The 23,008-nt window shown below is 42.4% G+C and overlaps 1 protein-coding gene across 1 annotated transcript in view; it reads left to right on the top strand.

Moving 5' to 3' along the window:
* Positions 1–1,650: 1,650 nt before the first annotated feature.
* Positions 1,651–23,008, top strand: part of LOC117260026 (SPRY domain-containing SOCS box protein 4-like) — a 75,454-nt gene continuing 54,096 nt past the window's right edge. The window contains exon 1 of the mRNA XM_033631886.2: positions 1,651–1,958. The gene's annotated coding sequence lies outside the window, so the exon portion shown is untranslated. The remainder of the gene's footprint in view (positions 1,959–23,008) is intronic.

The raw sequence follows: 23,008 nt of genomic DNA, 5'->3' as shown, positions 1-23,008 counted from the left end.
CCATTTGGACTTTCGCCACCTTAACTGTCGTTCTTGTCCCGCCGTGTGCTGTTAAACTATAACAGCAACCAGCCACGTATCATGGCAGCGTTAAAGGACGCCTTTTTTCATTTGTTTCTGATGCCGCAAGTCACTGCCCAAGCACCGAATTTTGATGACTTTGGGGTGAGACCGTGCTCTCAAACAAGTACTTTCTAATTAACAGCATCTTATCTTGTTACTGTTCCTATCATTGGTCAAATTTGTTGCCATATCAAACTACAAACATTATTTATCATAAATAAATAAATTTCAACCATAAAATTTGCTCAGGTGTTGGACCTTGCCCACTCTTGTGTCGGGATCGGCTGCAGACTGACTTGGCAGAGATGGCGGCCATCTTGTTTTTACATGAATTAGAGTATTGTGCTCTTACTACCACTAGATGGCACATAAAAGTGTCCACAGACAAGGACAACAGGTCTGAGTTAAGCAGAATGAAGTATAAGGCGGAATTTATACTTCTGCATTCAATTGATGCTGTAGCCTGACGTGCACCTCCACAGAAATGTAACTACATGTTGGCGCAATGCAGACCTCCTGTTTATTTCTGTAAGATGAAACCATTTCTCTCAGTGGAAACAAAGCTTTTATTTACTTTAATTTCACAGATAAGAAACAGTAAACTGTGAAGACAATAAAGCCTCCACAAAAATAACACTTTAAGTCTTGTGTGTGATTTATCCTGGCTTCAGCAGAGGAAATCTCTGCTAGCTGCTAGGCTAATTTATACAATGTAAAATGCCATAGGCTTGTGCTAATAACGTTAGCATGTTGTATTTGTGGGGAGAATGTGTCCAGATAAAGACAAGTGTTTGTCTGTGAATGCTGCGAGTTATAGTGAAGCTGATTTGTTTACTAGTGTTTGAAGTTGTCTCTATTAAGTCATGTTTAATGTGTGTTTAATGTGTGTTTTGAATCAACTAAACAGCATTTCACAGAAACTAGTGGCAACTACTATTTTGGAGGTGTAACGGCAGAGCGACACAGACACACCAGCACAAGTATAAATGCTCACAACGGCGTAGGCTCTGCCGCACAAGTATGAATCCAGCTTCAGGTGCAGTAAACCCAAAATGTGATGTCCCCATATAAGGACACAGGGTCTCAGGAGGATATTTATTGAGCATCACATGAAAAAAATGAACAGAAATCCAAAATTTCACAAGATGCCTGCAGTTGCATACACACCCTAATATAGACGTGTGCTTCAAGCACAATAAAGTAAACTCCAAACGACAGCAGACAGATCGTGATTATACTCAGAATAAAACTATGTGAGGCACGAAGTGGCTTCCACCCTGCGTCAAGTTCCTGAAATACGAGACTTGAACAGGAAATTTGGTGGTGAGACATGCAAAATAAAAGCATGCAATCAGCCACGTTTTGGAGTAAATAACTTTCAGCTGCATAAAACACACAAACACATTCTGGGAAATGACAGAATAAATAATGACGCAGCGTTGCGCGTGCGTAAAAGATGCAAAAATAACAAATGCAAATGTAGCGTTTTTGCACAAATGTTTCCTCGTGCACGTCGTGAGCGGAAACCGTGTTATCATTGTGTTTAACTTGACGTCAGTCACCTTTCCTTGATCCCGACCCTCCAGCCAATCAGCGGCTGTCAGAGACACATGAACGGTGATAATATCCACGGAACAGGCAGCAGGCTGGAGGAACAAAGAAAGCCGCCCGTTGCGTGGAAAACGTCCTCTCACTTCGTCAACACGGACAAATACCCACTCCACAGAGGCAGCTTTGGCTTTTACTTTAAAACACTTTGCCTTAAACTGTTACATGCCACAGTGTGTCGTCGGTCCGGCTGACTGCTTCGGCTCAGGATAGAGGAAACTTGGCGTCGTGAGAGGTTTGTCGGGTCGCGTTTCTCCGAACCTTCGCTGGTCGGAAGGTACCGCACGGTGAGTTTGTTTGCTCTTTCCCGTGAGACTGTGGTGTGTTACAGAGCCCAAACAACTGTGCAAGAGTCGTGGCTGTGTTGTGTTGTTGTTTTGCATTTTGAGAAGCAGAGAAGTCGTGTTTCAAACTTTTCTGTTGTGTTTTTCCTGAGGTAGGTAGCGCTGATATCTTCGCTTCGCACCCTGCCAGGAGAGCGTCTCCAAACCTCGATTAAAAATATGTAAATTTAATGCTTTATTCCTCCTCGACAAACAAACACACAAAGAAGAGTTCAACTTACATTATTTTCTAACTCTTTAGTGTCCTCACATGTGTTCGGCATGAAATTGTCAACATTAGGAGCTCATTTTATTCACTTAAAACAACATAACTTGTTGAATTGTTTGTCACACTGAACTTAAACAGCAGGGACTGGTGCTGCAGAAAATTGCAGCTTGTTTAATGCGCACAAACATGATCAAAAACACCCTGGTGACACATTAAATCTACCCAGTTGTGTTTTTATGATTCAACGTGTAGGCTATAGATAATGTCAATCCCATTCCCAAAATGCCAGAATTTGAATGATTTTTTTTTTTCTCCATTCAAGCGAGAGCAGTTCACACAAGGCTGTGTCTGCTGTTGCAAACCAGTTGGCTGCTTCTGAGGAACACTTGTATTTATGCCTTATTCATGCATGAATCAAATGATAGTTTTCCCTGGAATTAATTTCTCAGTATGTGTGCTGGAGGAAGTGAAAAAGCAAAACATGAATCTGTTGCCAGCATTTTAAGTTGCTTATATTTTTTTGCAGTTTTCAGCTAAGAGCGGGCAGACTGCTGCTTTTTCTCTCCGAGCCTTGACTATTCAAAAGCTTAAATTATTCCAGGTGAGCAAACAAAGCACCCTAATGCCTGAGAAGCAGTAAAAAAAAGTGGGCTGTTTGACTTCATTCAGTGCCCATTGGTTTGAAGTGTGCCTGCTATTCAAAGGCTAAATGCTTTGCCTGTAAGCACACCATCTGCTTTGCCCTCCTGGGCATTGGCAGGCTACTGTCCAGATAGTGTTATGAGAGATTTGTGTGGGTGGACCACAGCAGATGGTGAGATGGAGAACATTGCTGGCTGATGTGGTAGCTAGGCTCACTGTTGTGGTTGTCGGTCTCTTTCAGTTGTGGTTGGTGCAGTAAACAAAAAACAAAATCTTATAACGTGAGCATTTTTTAGGACAGCTACAGTCAGCATGACAAATGGTTTGGGTGTTAATTATCCTCTGTGTGCTGTTGAAGCCAGGTCAGACGCTCCCATCGCAGAGGAACTATTGACCCCTGCACTCTGTTTCTCATCGTCTGGGGTTTGACCCGGTGACCGCTGTGACATCAGTTGACCACCCTGTTACCGCGAGGGTGGGTGGCACAAATACACCCACATCCACAGTGTTCAGAGATCAACAGTCTGCTCTTTCAATCCAGAGTTTAACAGGAAGCAAATAAAGGCACACTGGTCTGTTTAGTCTGGTGAGCTGAGCTGAAAGGCGAAGCTTTTGATTTACTGGTTCATCTACGCCCCAGCCCTCACCTATGGTCATGAGCTCTGGATAGTGACTGAAAGAATGGGTGTCCTCCGTGGGGTGTCTGGGCTCAGCCTTAGAGATAGGGTGAGGAGCTCGGACATCCGGAGGGAGCTCGGAGTAGAGCTGCTGCTCCTTTGTGTTGAAAGGGGTCAGTTGACATGGTTCGGGCATCTGATCAGGATCATCCTGGGCATAGAGGTGTTCTGGGCGTGTCTCACTGGTAGGAGGCCCCCGGGGCAGACCCAGAACACACTGGAGGGGTTACATATCTCATCTGGCCTGGGAACACCTTGGGGTCCCCCAGGAGGAGCTGGGAAGCGTTGCTGGGGAGAGGGACGTCTGGGGTGCTTTGCTTGGCCTGCTGCCCCCCCCGCAACAAGTGGGTGAAAATGGATGGATGGATGGATGGATGGATAGATAGGATATTGATCCTTTTTGTGACACAGCCAGTCGGAGTTGATTTGCCACATCTTTTAACCCTGGTAGCGGCATGCAGCTGTGACAGTGACTTCATTAATGTACCAATCTGTTCCAGTTCAGACGAGCATAGGTGATATCATTGTAATAATATTCTGCTAGAGACACATATAGCCTGCAAATCATCTGTGGGTTTGACCGGCCCGTTTAGCTCCCCCAGAGCTAAAGTACAGCACAGCTTCAGTTCTCGGATGGCGATTATCAAATTAAGTTTCTTTTTTTTATTATGAAAAATTGAATGACATAGTGACGTTCAAGCATTAATGTTTTTGTGACGTTGCAAGATCACAGTCGCTGCATCCTGGTCTCAGTGCTGCCCAAGACGATTGTGATTGGTTTAAAGAAAGATAATAATAAAAGAGGACAAGAATAACCCGATGACATCACACACGTTGTGAAAGACGACCGGGGATGATTGATGTGGACTATCGCTTAGTGTGTCATGTCTGTCGGCCAAGTCACAGCACAATTTTATGACTCCACAATCGCCTAATGTGACATAATGACTTTCAGAGCGGACAGAAATGTTGTGTAGGTTGAACCAGGCATAAGGGCTGCAACTGCAGAGATTATTTAACTGACCTAATCGTTTATCCTCGTCTGTAGAATTTCAAAAAAAATAAATCATAATTTCCCAGAGCCCAAAGTGACATGTTCACTTTGCTTCTTCTGTCCAACCCACAATCTAAAACCCAAATACTCTTCATTTACTAACACAACTGACAAAGAAAAGCTGCAAATTTTCACGTTTAAGAAGCTGGAGGCAGCAAACGTTTGACAACTAATTATCAAAATTGTCTGTAAATAATTTTCTGTCAATCGACTGATCAGTTAATTAACTAATTGTTGCTGCTCTAATGTAAGCACAAAGGCACACTGAGCTGTCTACTGAATTGGTGTAACTGGTCCGTCCCACTTGAGTCATTGCTGTCGCCTCATGAGACGCACAAGACATACTTGAATGATTGAACATCACTGAGGGCGACCTCACTAATGACTTGTACACCAGCTATAAAAATGGCACATTGTCTCTGAGATTAAAATTCAACATCTCCACCCATCAGTCAGCTGCAGGAGCCTGACAGTGTAGCTGCTGGTACTTGGGTGATCCCGCTATTATGCTCACAACATCCCTGTCAGGATATCTGGTGGATTTATGTTGACAAATGAGGTGGGAAATGATTGCCGGGCTCCTCCATCGAGGCTCTTTGTGTCAAGTAGCAAATTAGTTGTAATGACAGCTGCAGGTGACACCCAGGTAACAACTGCTTACTCTAGCCTTCAGCCTCCTGCTGCTGTCACAGACCCAGTCCTAACATCCATCATGAAAATGAGGCTTCAGCGCGGTCGGCTTCTTTTGCACGATTTGTTTGTCAAGTTTTTATCATCAAGAAGCTGTGCCTTTTTTGATTACAGAATCTGACCTGACTAATATGATGTTACAGCACGTGTCTTCTGTGCTCAATTGGTTATCAAAGTAATTGTTAATTTTCAAATTGAATAATTGCTTCAGCTCTGCATATCTTGTAGTAAGAGGTTCACATGAAAGGTCGCTCCCACTCGTCTGCTTATTTTTATGGTCTCATATAACGTGAATACAGCAGTAGACGTGACAAAGAAAAGCCGAGCCTGAGATGTAGAAGTGGGTGAGATATCAAATATACTTTATGTATTGCAGCTTGTTCACGTGTGAGACATAAAATGACTATAACGCGAACATTGAGTAGAAATGGTCACTGCATTTTTTTTTTTAACCACTGGCATGAGACTCGCTTTGGCATTTTGGTACTCTCGCTGTCTCCTATGGCTCTCACCCTCCGACAGACACACATACAAGAAAACACACAAACATGATACGTCACACACACAATCCCCCTCCCATCCCATGATCCAGACCACTTCCTCTCGAGCGACAGTATGTGAGCAGGGCAAAGCATGTCTCTCATCTGCAGGGCTTCAGACCTCTAACGTTACTATTTAGTCACATTTTGCGACCAACTGTGACATGCAAATGTTATTAATATATGGACTGGAGAGCTGTTAGCTTGTTTCCATCTCACAGTTAATTAATCATGGCGTTAAACAGCATTGCACTAACAGCTGAACTTAATGGAATTAACGATAACGTGAGCAGAGGAAGTGTGTGCTTTTTTTTGTACCTGCAGGGCTCCAAATGGCGTCTATTAAGTCACATTTTGCAACCATGGAGCACCAGTGTGACTTGCAAATACTAATTATATATGAACTGGAGAGCTGTTAGTTTGTTTCCAGTTCACAGTTAATAAATCCTTATGTTTAAAGGTGCAACGGTAACAGTTTAACTTTATGCTAACTGCTGACAGCTGACAGCTAGGGGTGGGGAATCACCAGAGGATCCACGATACAGTATTATCACATGCAATTTTGCAACATGTGGTGTATGGTGAAAAAATATATTGTGATTTATTTCCCTTTTTCAGCTGTAAATTATGTCCACAAATGTAATTTGTAATGTAGTAATTTGTTTAACTTTATCATAACGGTACTTTGTTTAACTTTGTTATGACAGTAGCTAATTTATCTAACTTTATTGTAACTGTTGTTCATTCAATGATTTTGTATATTGGTAGTTTACAGCAGTGTTTCCCAACTGGTGGGTTGCCGTCCTAAAGAGGGGCACAGCTTTATTCTAAATGGATCCCCAGGTGACCCGCAAACTTGTCAAGTCTTTAAAATCACACGTTATTTTGAAGTATAATATATTTCCAGCACAGAGCATTCATTTTGAAGTGCCATTTCCTGTTGTACGTTAAGTGACTAACAGACAGCTACTTAACAGTAGAGTTGTACCGATACCAGTATCTGAAATGCCTCTGATACTGCCTAAAATGCGGTATTGGGTATCGGCGAGTACAGCCTATGACCAATCCGATACCACGTAATGCCTCACATCATTACGCATACGCACGCTACAGGCAAACAAAACGGAAACGGAGCAGAGTTTAATGTTTTTTTTTTACCACTTTGTGTGGCTGCACTTTAACCTGTGTCTTGATCTGTGTCAACACTGGATAATAGTAATAAAAAAAAAAGTTTTATGGCATTCATTCTACTATTATGTATTTATTTCTTAATATTTTACATAGAGTTTTAGGAGTTGAGGCATACAACAATTCATATCCCATCCAGTTTTATTTTACGCGCTGGTATCGGATCGGTACTCGGTATCGGCAGATACCTAAGGTTCAGGTATCGGAATCGGTATCAGGAAGGAAAAAGTGGTATCAGTACATCTCTACTTAACAGAGACAACAAACTAGCTCGACGACATGGCCAAACGTAAGTATGATGCTGAATGTATTAAACTTTGAGGACCTTGAACTAATAAGGAGAAATGTTGACCATACATATCTTGTATCACGATATAGCCTAAAAATATTGGGATATCATTTTTACGTCACATCACCCAGCCCTACTAAAATGTCCTAAAATTGCACCTTTATAATTCATTCAGAAAATGTTTACAGGAAGAGCAGTGTCCAGAGACATGACCACAGCAGAATGGTATTTAACTAAACAGGAGCTGCTGCGCTCATGAATTTCATCCAGTCAGCTTCATCATGTCAGATGTTTTTCCTCCAGATAGAAACGTCCTGTGCTGCGTCCGTAGAAGGCCCTACATACTATAGCTATTCCTCAGAGGGATTCCAGTCCAGTCAAAGCATGTCTGATAATTGTCCACCCCTGCCACACTGCGCACCCAGTCACTCCCCACCAACCCACACTCATTTCCTTCCCCACACACACACACAGTTGTACGCACAGTCAGACATGAGGCTGTTTCAGCAGAGGGGCACTGTAGCCGGCGTGCCTGATGCTGACTCAGTAGAATGTTAATGTTGTGAAATCCCATTAAGAGCAATCCGGTGCTGAGCAGGGCCACGCCTGGGCTTTGCGGGACAGCAGGTCATTTTAAAAGGCGAGCAGTGCCCTTGTGTTTGCGCTGTGTAATAGAATCTAATCACTTGAGTGGCTCACACTAAATTGAATTGCTCTTTTTAAATCGCTGCCACTCATGTTTAGTTGCTCTTAAAGGCTATTTAAATGATTTTGGATGAGTGTCAGTGGTTGAAAATAATTGTTCTCAGAGCCACAGCTGCACTTTGGTGCCTGTGGTAAATACTGCATAGTTTCGCCCAATTGCTTCTGTCACTGTTGTGTTAGAGACACAAAGCGGGAAAAAAAAAATCCATCAATTGTTTTCATTGCCCTGTCCCTGTGATAAGGTTGATTGAACAGCAGGGACTGCATGCAAAGCAGCAACATTTCCCAGTGGGCTCAGTTGTGAGTGCAGGCGGTGTCAGATTCTGAGGGCTTCTTTAACTGGAAGGGAACTTGGGTAAGACAGTGCTGAGCTCTAACTGCCCACCCTGTCGTTGGTATGTCTCTGATTGCCACACATCGCCACTGGCTTCAGACTGTCAGTATTGATTAGAGAGGACACGACTTTTTTTCCCAGCATAAGAGTTTTTCTGATATGCTTACTCGTATGAAGCAAACCCTTCCTCCTGTAGGCATGGTGTGCATGATTATAACAGAATAGGTTACTGCACACGCCAGCCAGCGCTGCCTGTCGCTGCTGGGTGAGTGATGCGTGCTGAAGATTGGATTCTTACCCAGCTCTTGAGGCAGATGACGGATGTTCCTCCCTATAGACAGAAGTGGAGAGAGAGAGAAAGAGAGAGAGAGAGAGTGAGTGAGGCAGTACCATACAAGTTACTGAGGCTGTTTATCTTTCACATCTGAGAAGGATGTGGTGTAAAGCGCTCCTCCTGGAAGAAGCTTCCACCCACATGTTTCTATACTGGTACACCGAAGCTCTGCATTATGTGCTGCATTGAGCTACTTGCTGCTGTGAATGAAAACTACTCCTGACAGTAGTTGTGCTCACCATGTCTTCACTAAATGCACTCTGTACTCAACATGGCAGCGGATGATACTCCAAATTCTGACCTTTTGTAGCAGTAAGCTGTGTGTAAGAGAGGGGGAATGATAAACAGAAAAACTAGCTGTTATTTAGAGCTGCCATTGAAATACTTTTTTTTTTTTTTTTTTTGTAATGGAGCCTATTTGTAATCTTCCATTTGCATGCCTTAGAAATATTTTTGGCACTGGAGTTTAGCTGTTAGTATCTTAAATTAGATGATTCTATCAGGGCTGTTGCATTAACCAGATGCCAGAAGTGTGACGAGGTGCTGAGCATCTGCATGTTTGCCATTTTTACACGTCACCGGGGGTTGAAAATGAATTCAACTTTGGGTAAACTGCTGCACCCCCTCATCACTTTCACTTCTTGCTAGGGATGCATGATAATATCGGCACGTCATCGGTATCAGTCGATATTAGCTTTAAAATGAACTGTCAGAATTGGCCAACATGCTTTTTTGGTATTTCGCTCAATGAATGAATATTACATGGACAGAAAAGCTTTTTATTTCGTGTCTTCATCTGCTGGTAGGCCATTATGATAACTGTATGCTTGTTTAATATGATGTTATTTCCACTACAGAAGAGACTTGATGATCATTGAAATTAGGTAGGGAAAAAAGTGGATACATTGATATCGGTATTGGTTGTTGGCCCAATAGGTTGCTATATATCGGCCAAAAAAATCAAATATCGTTCATCCCTACTTCTTAGTTTACTCAGTCGTCCAATGGAAGTAGAGAAAGGGCGGGACAAATAGCTTATCACAAGGACCAACGGTCACATTGCTGAACAACAACAATGGAGGAGAAATTACTACTGAATCCGCAAGGGCCGGGGGGTTCATCCTCTCCCACTATGTGCTCCAGTCCTCCTGTCATTCAGAGCAAGTACTCTACTTTGTGTCGTCACTTTTACTTACGCTGATGCACCTTAGCTGAAAGAATGCTGTGTCCCGTATAGACTTGCACCGATTTATCGGTAGTGCTCGGAATCGGGCCGGTTTTCACGTGATTGGCCATGACCTGCGACCGGCCGGTCAGTCTAAAATATGCTGATTTAAAACGCCAGTCAAATTCCTGGTGCGCCGCATGATTGACATCATGTAACATCAGCAGCGCACGCACATGTGCAACTCACAACTTGGGCGATGTGAGAAAGTGAAACATGGGCGGCTTCTCACCTTAATCATTCAGGCACACACATCAAAAGAGAGAAGGAGAAAGTTGTTAATTGTCCATGTTAAACTGAACTGCGGAGCTGTCACTGCTGCACTGTGCTGCTTGAAACTGACGAGGCGCGTTTCCGCGTGCCGAAGATGCATGTGTCCGCGCGCTTACTGGCGGGCGCGTCCTGAAGATCTGTGTGAATTTTCCACAGGAGATATTTTTACTTTTTTGTCCATTCAAGAAATTACCCACAAATGCTATACACCAAGAATTATTATTTTATTTATCCATGTTTTTATTTATGTATGCCTTTTTTACCTATTTATTTTAATACTGTACCTGAAGTTATATTTGTGCAAAAAGGAAAATGTTTCTTAACCTGTGTTACTGTTTGTGTTTGTTTGTTTGAGATGATTATTGAAAAGCTGGTTGTATTTTGATTAACATATTCTAATAAAGCAAAGATAGAAAATATTGCAATATCTTGTGTGCTGTAAAGTGGTTTGAAAAAAATGAAATCGGAATCAGCCATCCAAACACTCTGCAAATTGGAAATCGGTATCGGCCCAAAAAATTGTAATCGGTGCAAGTATAGCCGCTTATAGTGCTTCAGTGTACTTTTGGGTTCTCCATTTAGCAATGAACAAGTAGGTGAGGGATGGCGGTAGCTGTGGCTCAGGACGTAGAGCGTATCATCCACCTTTTGGAAGAGCGGCAGTTAGATCCCCAGCTCCTACATTGTCGAGGTGTCCTTGGACCAGATACTCTTCCATTGGTGTGTGAGTGCATGTGAATGGTCACAGAATAGCAGGGTCACCATGTAAGGTAGCCTCTGCCACCAGTCTGTGAATGTGTGTGTGTGTGAATAGGGGAATGTGACTTGTAGTGTAAAAGCGCTATACAAGTACAGTCCATTTACCATTTATTTGTTTTAATACTTTGTCATCTTCGTCATTGGAAAAGCAACGATATAACAGCCTCACAACAAAGCACTAAAATCAAGATAGATTAAGTAATTTACAAGAACAACAGCGACAACAAAGGTCACCTTTGAACCAGATTTAATCACAAGTACAGCCCTAAGTTCTAGATTGGAAGGAGCGCTTTATTTCATGGCTACAGCTGGCCATCAGCTTTGAGTTAGGCTTAGTTCCCGAATGTTGATTTGGTTTGTTAATGTCCTGATAAAGCAGCACTGACAGTGGACACAGATGGTTTCGTGTGGAGTAAATAGTCCATTGTATGGATGTTTTATAAGTCTGAAATGTGCGGTGTTATTCAAACAGTTATTGCATGTTGCCCAGTCTTTCACCCCGCCTGCCAGGGTGGCTGTTCTGAACAGCTATAAGCACTAAAGCCTGCCAACATAGATGGACGATATGTTGTACCAAGCAGTTCTTTTCTAGCCATAATTTAGCCATTTGGAGTAGAGTTGGATGGTGAGCAGATTGAGTGAGAGTCATCTTAATAAAGTCTCACTCTTTCAGGCAGTACGTTAAGGTTTAGAGAGCCTGTTGTAACTGAAGCTTTTAGAAATAAGAGACATGGTAATGGTGCTACTGACAATAAAAACAGTGTGATGTATGATTTTGGTGAGAATTAAAAAAAAAAATTGAGGAATCCTCAGAAAAGCTATCTGAAATAGATGTGATAATAATTTCAGATCTTTTATTCATCTAAGTTTTACAGATCCCCACAGCATCTCATTTTGTATCAGTGTAGTAACAATGAAATAGTCTGAATTATTTTGGACTGTTGATAAGCTCATAAAATTTGAGATATTCCTTATTCTGATGACCAAAACATGTGCATGTAAAAATGAAAGCAGGTATTTTAAATGAAAGCACCAAACAGGATGATGAATAATCACACTGTTGTCTAGTATGATGGAAAAATGTACTTTTCTTGAGTTTGCCATTTTTGTCTTTATTCACTTTCCATAGAGAACCTGCTGTTCTCTCCATAGATAACTTATTATAAACTGATTTTGTTTTCAGCCTAGTGTAAAAGAGAAGCTTAAATCTGACTCGGAAGCAGGAAGTCTCCTTTTAAATGTTATATACCAGACATCCTTCCTTTTCCTCTATTCCCTCTCCTCCTCGTCATCCTTTTGTTTCCTGCCATGCAAAACAGTGTGCTCAGACTGCTGGGTCATTGTGAGGGCCACAGACACACAGCCACTGTGAATCATCTCACCTCAGATGACCTCTTGTGCAGTGGTGTGTATATGTTGGTGCTAAAATGCAGTCATACATGGCTGCTTGCTGTCAGTGTGGTGAAACAGAAATGGAGGATAGCAGGAGCACGGCATATGCACATGTCAATATGCTGAAGCAGAGTCTTCTGATGAGGAGTGTTTTCATAAGCTATTAAAAAAATGTGATATAGTAAAGCTTTACCTTTACAGCATCTGTGCTTGTTTTTTAAGGTGTATGTGTGTGTGTATGATACGTCTTGTAAGAGTAGAATATTGACTTTACAGCCCAGTTCGGACCAGAGTTCCCTGATGAGACCGGTGGAAACTTGCAAGAGCTTGCAATCCGCCAGTCTTCAGTGTTCTGGAAACCTGTCAGTTTACTCCAATGCAGCTTGACGAGATGGTGTATCATCTCTGTAGCAACAACTGTCTGTACTTCTGTTCTGATTTGCAGCTTTTCAGATGTATTTTGTGGCTAAATATAATTTATAGCTTCTTAAAGTATGAATGAGGATAGTGATGGTGAGATACTGGCAAAGTGATGAAAGGGCAAACACAAACAAAACGACCTGAGCGTCAGATGGGCTTTATTCATAATAAATACATGTCTGACATTGTTACACCATGAGGACATAGACTGACAGTGTGTCAGTAGCTGTGGGGATGTAAATGAGATGGACTTGGGCTTACTGTCTGCTGATAGTTTGTGACTGACTTGGACAGTGGACTTTGTTAAAGCTGATTTGGTGTTGAAACAGATGATGTGCCTTACGTTCTAAAACCAGCCACTGGCGACTTCACAAGCTGAGTTGCAGGTGATGCCATTAACAGGCTTGAGTGGAGCTTAGACCTGTCAGTTCACACTGCTGCAACTTTACTCTGCAATGTTCTAAAACAGTTTTGGCTAGGGTTGTCATGAGAACTGATACTTTGGTGCCAAGTTGATGCCAACACGCGAAAAATATGTCGGTACTTGTTTGTTTTTTTTTCCGGTACCGTAAGTACCGGATACAACTTTGCCCTGAGCGGGCCGCGTCGATTCCTGTCAGAAATGAAGGGGGCAGTATACGCGCGTCAGTCGGTGCCGAGGACGAGCACCAAAGAAGAGTGCTTGTTCTCCATCGTCTTTGCTAGAAACAATGGCTTTTACAAATGCTGCTGGAGCCACAACGCCTCAGCTTGTCGAAAAGTCAAGTAGTAGGAGTTGTGTGTGGAGAGGGTTAGGCCTCATTTACACCGCAAGAGATGCATAGCGGTCACTGTTTACTCGCGTTTTAATTTCGGCGAGCATGTTAACAGGTTAGAGCATTCACACCGCATCCGTTCTACGCACCACTCAAGTTGCACTGCTTTCGCAAGCAAGCTTGACAATAAAAGAGACGCCGATTTTTTTGCGCGAGTCGTGAGGGAATGGTCACGGTATTCGACAAAAAACACCGGTTTGCGTGTGTTGTGACCTCTCTCGGCCACCGTAGACATCTCCCCCTTGACCAAGCGAGACCTGACAGGCACATGTATCATGTATTTACCCATTTGTAGCGCTAAATATTAATTCTCCAAGCCTTGGAATAATCAATGGCGCGTGAACCTGTCCACCCTGGGCTTTGGGTCCAAACTCCTCCTTCTTTGGGGTTTATTGGAGATTTGCAAACATGGTGCACTACTGTCACCAACTGTTCGGGTGTGGTTTGTATTTTAACGGGTCAGCAGCGGCCTCTGCGCGACGTGTCCGTTCGGTTTTGGTGTGAATACACGTGTGCTGCCTTAGAGTTAAAGTTTGAAACGGGTTTAATAAAGTAGTGAATTTAGAAATACATTAGTTGTTTTTTGATTTTTATCGTGGTATAGAATGAATATCGAGAATCGTGGAAATTCACTGGTATTGGTATTGACTACTGAAATTCTGGTATCGTGACAAGCCTAGTTTTGGCTTATCGTGAATCTATGGTCTGAACTGGGCTTTAAGTTTAGGGTGGGTAAAAGACTGGTGATCTGTCCAGTGCAGTGGTTCCAGACTGGTCCAACCACAGGGTCCAGATTTCTCCTTAGTCATTAGTTCAAGGTCCACACAGTTTAATGTATTAAGCGTCATACTTGCATTTGGCCATGTCGTCAAGCTGGTTTGCTGACTCTGGTAGGTAGCTGTCCGTTATTCACTCACTCTACAGCAGGAAGCAGCACTTCAAAATAAAAGCAATGTGCCAGAAATGTACTGTACTTCAAAATGAAGTGTGTTTTTTTACAAACTTGAAAAATTCACAAGTCACTTGTGGTCCATTCAGAATGGACCCAGGACCCACCCACTAGTCTAGTGGATACCTCGCCTCTCAGCCAAGGTGTGCTGGGATAGGCTCTCTGTTTCATTTTATTTAATTTTTTAATTTGTGGCAGCGTTGTGCCATCCTGTTTAGGAGTGGGCAATATGGCTCATATCGCTGAATAAAAAAAGGTTACTACATAGACTAACATCTTACCCTACCTTCTTTCTCTTTTTATGGGAAATCTAGAAACATTTTTCCACCTGGACCTGTGTGCTCCATCATTCCTGTGTCAGATGGAATATTGCCATTATCGCAATAGGAATCCCTTTTATTAAAATGATTAGAAAAATTACACCAGTACCAGAGCTAATCCTGGTCTACGCTACTTCTGATGTGACTTAAACATGGTCATGCACCTCTAGTTTCAGCCAGCCCATGAACTGAGCCATTGTTTTACCACACTGCACTGACATAAATAATTGAGTTGTCCTACGTGCTCATGGATGTGTGCTACTAGAATCCTATTGCTCCTCTGACGTTCAACAGCTTTGTTGCCTGCTGGGTCCCCCCGCAAGATGTCAGGATCTTTGTTCACAGCAGTGGGTTCCATCTGAAGAACTCTTGCAATCTTTCCTGTTCCTCTATATTTGTGCATGAATAGTTTAAAAATATGTAGGTCATGTATTCTGTTTAAGGCATGTACACAAAGTTAAAAAAGCAGATGCATTTATTTGTGCACAGTTTTAGCTTGGAAGATTTATCGCACCATTAATTACCTAAGGTACACTTAACCAGCCATTGCCCACCGCTCTGTTGCAGAGTTCTCCTGAGGTCAGGACAAACTAATGTCTCTGAGGCAGAGTGTTTCTTGGGCGTTGGTGGAAGAAGGAGAAGGAAGCGGTTAGATCAAAGCATCACAAAAGCGGAACAGACACTTTTCACACCAGCGTCTATTTTTCTCCCCTCTTTTCCAAATTTTGTTTAGCATTTTTAATTAGAGCTCAGTCAAGTGCTTGAGCTCGGCAGCCCACAAAGCCATCTAAGTTAATGCTCACTGTGTTTGACTGTGGCTAATGACTTATTTTTTCAGGGATAGATGAGGCCACAAGCTCAACAATGGCACATTGAGCTAATTTAGCTGCCAAAGTGACATGGCACTTTTGATCTGCTAACATGCCTTTCAGTTAAGCTCCATGTCATCAGAAACCATCCTGTGGCCTACATGCAGAGCGTGTCCAGTCATTTTTGAGCATGGCCAGTTACACTGTTAAAATATGCTGCTAATTGGCTGCTTCAGAAGAGGAGATATGTGAAGGGATGAGGCAGTTTGTGTGCTTGAAGCGCTGCAGAGATGGCAGAGACAGGGCTCAACAACGCTACATGAAGCAGATGGATGACTTTTTCTCCGCATTGTGAAAACGGCAGCCACTGGCTGTGCACTCTGCCACCATGTGGGCAGGGGTGGTAATTGCAACCGGTCAAAATGACCAACGGCCTTCAGATTTTCCGGTCATTGTTGTAAAAAACCAGTCAATGACCGAGAATATCCGGTAAACGCGACCCCTGCTCTAATAGGTGTGAACTTTGGGCTGCACGATATATCGAGGTGCCCAATTTTCCTCCTCGTAGGATAGTCATATTGGCAGAACCCTTTTAGTTTAAACAGACCGAGGCGGCCTTCTGCAACGGGAGGGGTTGTTGATGACTTGTGGGAGGACCTGTTGATGACGCTGCACGTGCGAGCCACTGGTGGTGGATAAACAGGAAACAGCTGATAGCAGGAATTAGCGAGCAAGAGGGAAACGCAAACCTGACAGACACTGTAAAGATGAGCAACTGGGGAGACAAGGAATTGCGCGCCCTCCTTGTCCTCGCAAACGAAGAGGCCATTAACCGTCAGATGACGGGGACGGTGAAGAACAGGCCGACTTATGAGAGAATCGCCGAAGGACTGACCAGCCGCGGCTTCCCTCCCACGTCACTGTTTACGTCACATGCTGAGCTACACATTTTGTTACTTGCTCATGCCCCCCATTGCCCCGAAAAAAGCGCATTCTGTATGAACAAAAGTAGGTAGGCGGCATTTTGCTGCACTCCCCGATTTTGTTTTTATACTGCCAATGCTGAAAAAAGACTGATTGGGCTTTCCTGCAAATTTGCACAGTTCCTATCTAAAAAGGGCTACTGTGAAGTGCACGTTTATCTAAATGGAAACTTTTATTACATGCAGGAACCCTGATTTCACCACTTGGATTACCACTTTGGTTCAGCCTTGTGATGTTGTCGGCACAGATTGCTAATGCAGGCTGCTTTTTACTTGCGTCATAGACTGTGTTTACAAGGTCTTTAGTATCCCGGTTTTGAGGCTTATCCCGGCTTTGAGCATATCCGGGATATGATGTTTACATGGAACACAGAGAAACCTGGTTATTCATATCCCTGTATACATGATAAATACCAGTAACCTGTTTTCTGATCACTGCGCCCTATCTGCGCAGGCGTGTGTTACGTCTTTTACGTCTTTTGTTTACAACAGATTGAGCGGGAAATGTGATATATTTATTATATTTACAAGTAAGACAAAAATGAGACCTCTGTGGCTTCTAGCGGGCTTAGCGTTAGTAAATACTCATGTCGCATTACAGCTATGGCTCATCCACTTCATCTTCAGCAATGGGAGGAGAGAGTGACAACAAATATTGAATACGTCACCAACTTTGATAGGCATTCGGCTGTCACTGCCACCACGCAGTACAAGGCAACAGTGGATGAAAATACGTAGCCGTGACTGGTGGGATAGGATTGTTCTCATGGAGTTTACAGATTCAGAGTGGAGAGAAAACTTCAGAATGAGTAGGGCATCCTTCAGCCGGCTGTGTGATGTAGGTTGAATGGTTGAACCATTCATGAAACCAGGATAAGGTGTATACATGCTCCAGTATCCTGGCTTCTATTGGAGTACTCCAGGTGGCAAAACCGGGTTTCTTGAAACCGGGAAAAGGGTATAACCCGGTTTCTGAATTCGGGATATGGTGTTTACATGCACAAACACAAAAACGGGATACTTAAAAAATCCAATCAAAACCGGGATACTAAAGACCTTGTAAACACAGTCAGTGTGACAAATGCCAGTTCAGCCTGGTTTGAGCTCATACATCAAGGAGGACTGGCAAAACTGGAAATCGACCCAACTATAATGCAGCACTCAGAAAAGAAAGTCTTGGTCTGGATATCCATTAATAATGGCATTTGCCCCTATGGCCAAATTGCTGTTAGAGCAATATCTGATGGGTTCTGAGATTGGTCCTGTATAGGTCTGTGCATAGGTAGAGAATAAAGTGAGCTGGTAATTGGTTTTCAAATGAAAAGTTCGACCCTTTGTTGCTGCAACAGAACAAAAGTTCTTAAAGGAGAAAAAGACAAAACAATGAATCAGTTTTTCAGCAGTGATATAAACGAAGCTGTTTTTTCTCTCACTTACCGCAGCCTTTATTTACTGGCTGTCAGTTGAACAAAGGGCTGCGCATCATGTTCTGGGAGGTTTTGGGTTCACAATTCCAGCAATCTCCAGGCTGAGGTGTAACTGTGCTTATTGTGAAGTATTTGGGAATTTATTTATGGTTTCTCAGCAGTCAGTTGCATTCAGGAGGGGATGATGAGGCGCCCTAGGGCTCCTAACAAGGTTATCCATCTTCACACCACATTGGCACCCTGCATGCATCTTTATTGTACAATTTAATAGTCTCTCTGATGGCCACTATTTCAGCCTGGGCCCATATACAACTCTGAGTCAGACAATAGACAGGATTGGTCGCTTGAGAATGTTTTGGATTGAAACACACAGGCCTGGAAGGAGAGAAGGTAGATGAGGCAGAAACGATTGAGGGCTGTAGTGTCCCAGGGGCCTCCTACTGATAAATGGTTCTCACTCTCTTCCCTCTAACCATCATTAAAACTGTCAAATCATTAAAAGCTGCAGTTCTCCATAATTCCCCCCCACAACACTGACGGCAGATATCTTCTGCCAGCTCAGCTGGCCTCTTCCTTTCTCTCGTGGAGCATGTCAAATTGCACTCCCAAGTGTTTGTGAGGTAAATTGGAGTTATACCTCAGTTACTGCTCACTGATTGTCCTTTTTAATTATCAGTGCATGATAAATTGGCAGTAAAACAGATGCTAACAAATAACTGTGTACTAATTCATATATATTTGTGCAGTAATTGGAATTACAGTATTAAAATGAGTGGTTGCAATGGAGCAGTGATGGCCTGGAGAATATAAACTGGCTTTTCACTGGAAAAACTCTGGAACAGTCGGGTGTTAAGGGCCGTGAACAAGGGTGGTGTGATCTGGAGAAAGGCAGCACTGGGAAGATAAAGGCTGAGACATGAATTAATGGTGTTTGACTAGAGAAGGACTCCCATATGATCAGAGTGTACTTCCTTTGTGTTGTGTCACATTAAGGCAGCTTCATGAATATAGTTAATCTGTTTCTGCTTTGACGAATGTTTTGACGTTATTCAGACTTTTGTTTCCACACCCGCTCGCTGGCTGTTACTGGAGCTGTATATGGGCAGAGTGGGAGGAAACAGGTGGTGAGGAGTGAGGGGCATTGGAGAGACTGCTATTGTGTAAGCCACGTAAGCCATCCTGCTGTCACGTCAGACCACAAACTATCAGGGCCTGGATCAGTTAGTTGCACGTGAGCCTGCATGTGTTTACTTGTTTTTCTCTAGAATACAATTCGGAAGAGATGCACCCTGCTGCCAGCATATTGAATCAGTAGATCTGACGCCATTGTACCTGCAATTCAGCTCAAAAACACCCTGATTGAATCATAGTTTGTTGCTGCAATCGTGGGTGTACAATGGATTAGACAAATGTGTATAAAGTGATGGTGGAGTGAGTATTTATTTATTTTTTGGCTCACTGATCTTCTGTTCATTATGTGTTCATTAGCAGATTAATTGATACACTGTAATGTTTTTCTGACGAGGTAAAGTTTCCTAATGAACTCGATACCTTCGGGGACCCTGATATCTTATGAGGGGTGCTGGTGCGCTGCAGTTCCTTTAATCAGTGTGAGAATCCACAAACTCCCAATGATGCCACATTCACAACTTCAGTGCTGTCCAAACCCGGTCTGCACCAAATCCAGCAGCACTGCTTTTGTTGCCAAACAGTCCTTCCTTTGCTCATTATTGCTGATCATATCTCATTCATTACTTTATCACTCATTCTTGAGAATTGGGACAAAACTTTATTTTGGAGGTTTTTGACTTTAACTCTTTTAAAGTCTCTTTTTTTAAACTCTTTCTTTTTTTCTGGGGAGATATATTTTAAAAAGATCAAAGTCTTGCTTATCAAACCTTTTAAGGGGCCTACTTCTCAGTTATTTTCTTTTTTTTTGTGCAGCTGAGGACTTAAGTTGTTTCAACTCTCAGTCACACAAAAAATCATAGTTATATAATGTGAATTTAATATGTTTATTCAAGAAATAAACACCATTTTAATGTTACCCACCTACAAGTTGTGTTGGTAGTGTAATTTGTCTTTGTGATAGTCAACATATATCATTTATGACATAAGGAACACACATTAGATGTGCCACAGAAACATTATTGCAACACAGACTCATTTTGTAAATCATTGTGAACATGGTGAACGTATTGGGAAAAAATCCATCTGACAGAGTTGATGGCCAACTGCATCACATAGAGAAAGGAGTTTCCCACAGGGTTTTTTTAAATTCCCAAATTAAATTGGTTAATGGATAATGGATAATGATTCGTTTTCCGTTTTTCTTTTCTTTATTATCAAATAAAAAACGGAAGATGGATCGTTTTTTTTTTTCCTTTTCGTTTGGTCATTTCAAAACAAAAAACAGGTAATGGTTGGTTTTCCGTGTTTCAATTTGTTATTTGGAAACGAAAAACGAATTGCCCGAAGTACACGGACCATAAATATATTTTCATTATCTTTTTATTTTTCCTGCTGTACCAAAAATGTATTGAATGTTGACTCCAAAGTGTATTTATAAAACTGTGTGGAGAATCCACACTAAATGATTGTGTTCATACAGATGAGGAAATTTACAAACACCAAAAACACTCTATGCTGATGCATAGACATGATTCAGCTGATCAGCTGCGTATGTGTGGGTCAGAGTTTCCTTAAATTTGTGTACATTTCCATGTCAAGTTTTTCCTTACAAATCCCAATTTATGCTTAGAAAGTGGGGTGCGCACATTTCAAGCCTTTTTTTGTGCGCGCGCAATGGTTATAAATGAGGCCCCAGAATTGTTGATTTTGGTAAACCCCTAAAACCTTCTATTGTCTATCGATCGCAAAACCTAATGAAAGAAACATCTTCTCATTTACCTGTTTTAGACATTGTGTGACTGTCAAAGGCAAAGTGATTGAATTTCTTGAATATATGTGAAGGCACTGATTATCGCTTACCTCTTCGAGCTTGTCTGGCCAACGCTTGAAGACTCGGTGGACAGAATGACTACTCCAATGAAGCTGCACATGTTGAGGAAAAGCAGTCAGCTCTTTGAGAGCTTTGCTTAACAGATGGAGAAGTAAAGTAGTGCCTGACCACAGGGAGTGATGTTGGCACTGAAGCTGCAGCAGAGCTCTCCCCTGTCTGTCACACAGCTCTCTGGGCTGCTTTGATTCACATTAATCTGTGTACTTGAAAACCCTGATTTATCACACTAGTACTAAAACATTCTTTCTACTTCTTAAGTGTGTGTGTGTTTGTGCAGTCCGCAGAGTTGTTGCATCAGTATGTCCCTGGACTGATCACCAGCGTAAACTACCAATGACAAGCAGGGGACACCAGCCCCTGTCCCTTTTAATGTTTGAAGAGGAGTGGTCTTAAAATTTGATGAACATTAAGATTGCACAGGCTCATGAATATTCAGAGGAGCAGAGGTCCCCCCCCCCCCCCCCCCTTCCTTCTCGTTCCTTTATTCCTTACTTTCTTATCCCTTTGTCGCCATCCACTTGTTGTGCATTGCTTCATCTTGGCCTGAGTTTGAACCGGACAGAAACCAACAACGGTTTTCTCAGGAGGACATCCACCAGTGCTCCAGTGGCACTTAGTATGTATAATGCAAAGCATTATGTCAGACCATTGCCTCTAATCGTGCCGTGGAGTGTTGAGTGTTGGAGTTTATTAAGACGCTGTGCCAACTGTTGTTTATAAACAAGGAGCGTCCTCTTTCTGTGCTGCTGTAAATGGGTCTATATGTTGTGACCCACAAGCCAAACATGTATACTGTTTGCTTTGTCAGAACAACACCCTTCAGATGTTATATACAGGATTGGACCAGTGTAAAAATTTCAAACTGGTTTGACATATAGCTTAACACCAGTTATTCGGTGTCCCACTAGACTAAGCTGCTGCTTTGAGTGGAACATAATCATTATGTTTGCATGACATTAGAGAACATTGATTTCTTGTGTTAGTCCGACTAAAACCGGACTTTTAAAATACGTATAAACATGTTAGTCCGACTGTAATTGGACTAAATCGAATAATTCAAAGTTCCACTAACACACCTAGATAATGTGATTGGGAGTTGAATTCCTCCTGCATGTATACAGTCAATCAGAATCAAGCTGGCCTAGGTGCTCTGAGCATGCTCCAGTTTCTGTACCAGGCTTTGACCTCGAAGTCGAAAGCATGAAATGAATAACGGAAGAAGAACCTGTTAACAACATGGTGAAATTTACATCCAGAGCCGTGCATTTTTGAATGGGCAAAATATACAGAGCTGCAAAGCTGTCCACCATGATACCAGTTTGCCGCTAGCTAACCGTAGCTAACTTGTTCATCGATTGTTTGGTCTGTGATGTAATAGGTCAACTAGGAAAAGGTCCACTACCAACAAACTGAAAGGGGGCATATCTTCACCTATCGTAGCAGAGTCGGACATACTTTGGGCAATAAATCCTAGCCTAGTCGAGTTAGAAGCATAGCTTTACTATGCACGTAAATGCACTGAGTGACTCTGTGTCCCGAAGGCAAAAGAGCATCCAACTATAGTGCTGAATCGTGTAACATGGGAGCTCTCTGTCCACACTCAATCCCTTGAATATGCTTTTCTGTTACCTCATGTTAACAAACCACATAAATATCAGCTGTGGTTGAGACTACACTAGAGATGTTATCGCTGTAAAGATGGGTGAGTAGTCTACTTGCTATCTTGCTACGTTTGTAATATTGCTTTGTAAACGGAGAACACATTTTATGTTGTGATATTTACAGGAAATGACATACAGTGTAGTCAACAGCAAGTAGGATGTTAATGATGGTCACTTACCTTATTGGAAACTTTCAGCTTCTTGGTGTTTCTGCTTCCAGCCTGCTGCCACAATTTTTAGGTTTTTGTAGTGAAATAAGGAGGTATAGATAATTCCTC

This window comes from Epinephelus lanceolatus, chromosome 4 (genome assembly GCF_041903045.1).
Source record: "Epinephelus lanceolatus isolate andai-2023 chromosome 4, ASM4190304v1, whole genome shotgun sequence".
Lineage (NCBI taxonomy): Eukaryota > Metazoa > Chordata > Actinopteri > Perciformes > Serranidae > Epinephelus > Epinephelus lanceolatus.
This window is presented reverse-complemented; position numbering and strand designations above follow the sequence as displayed.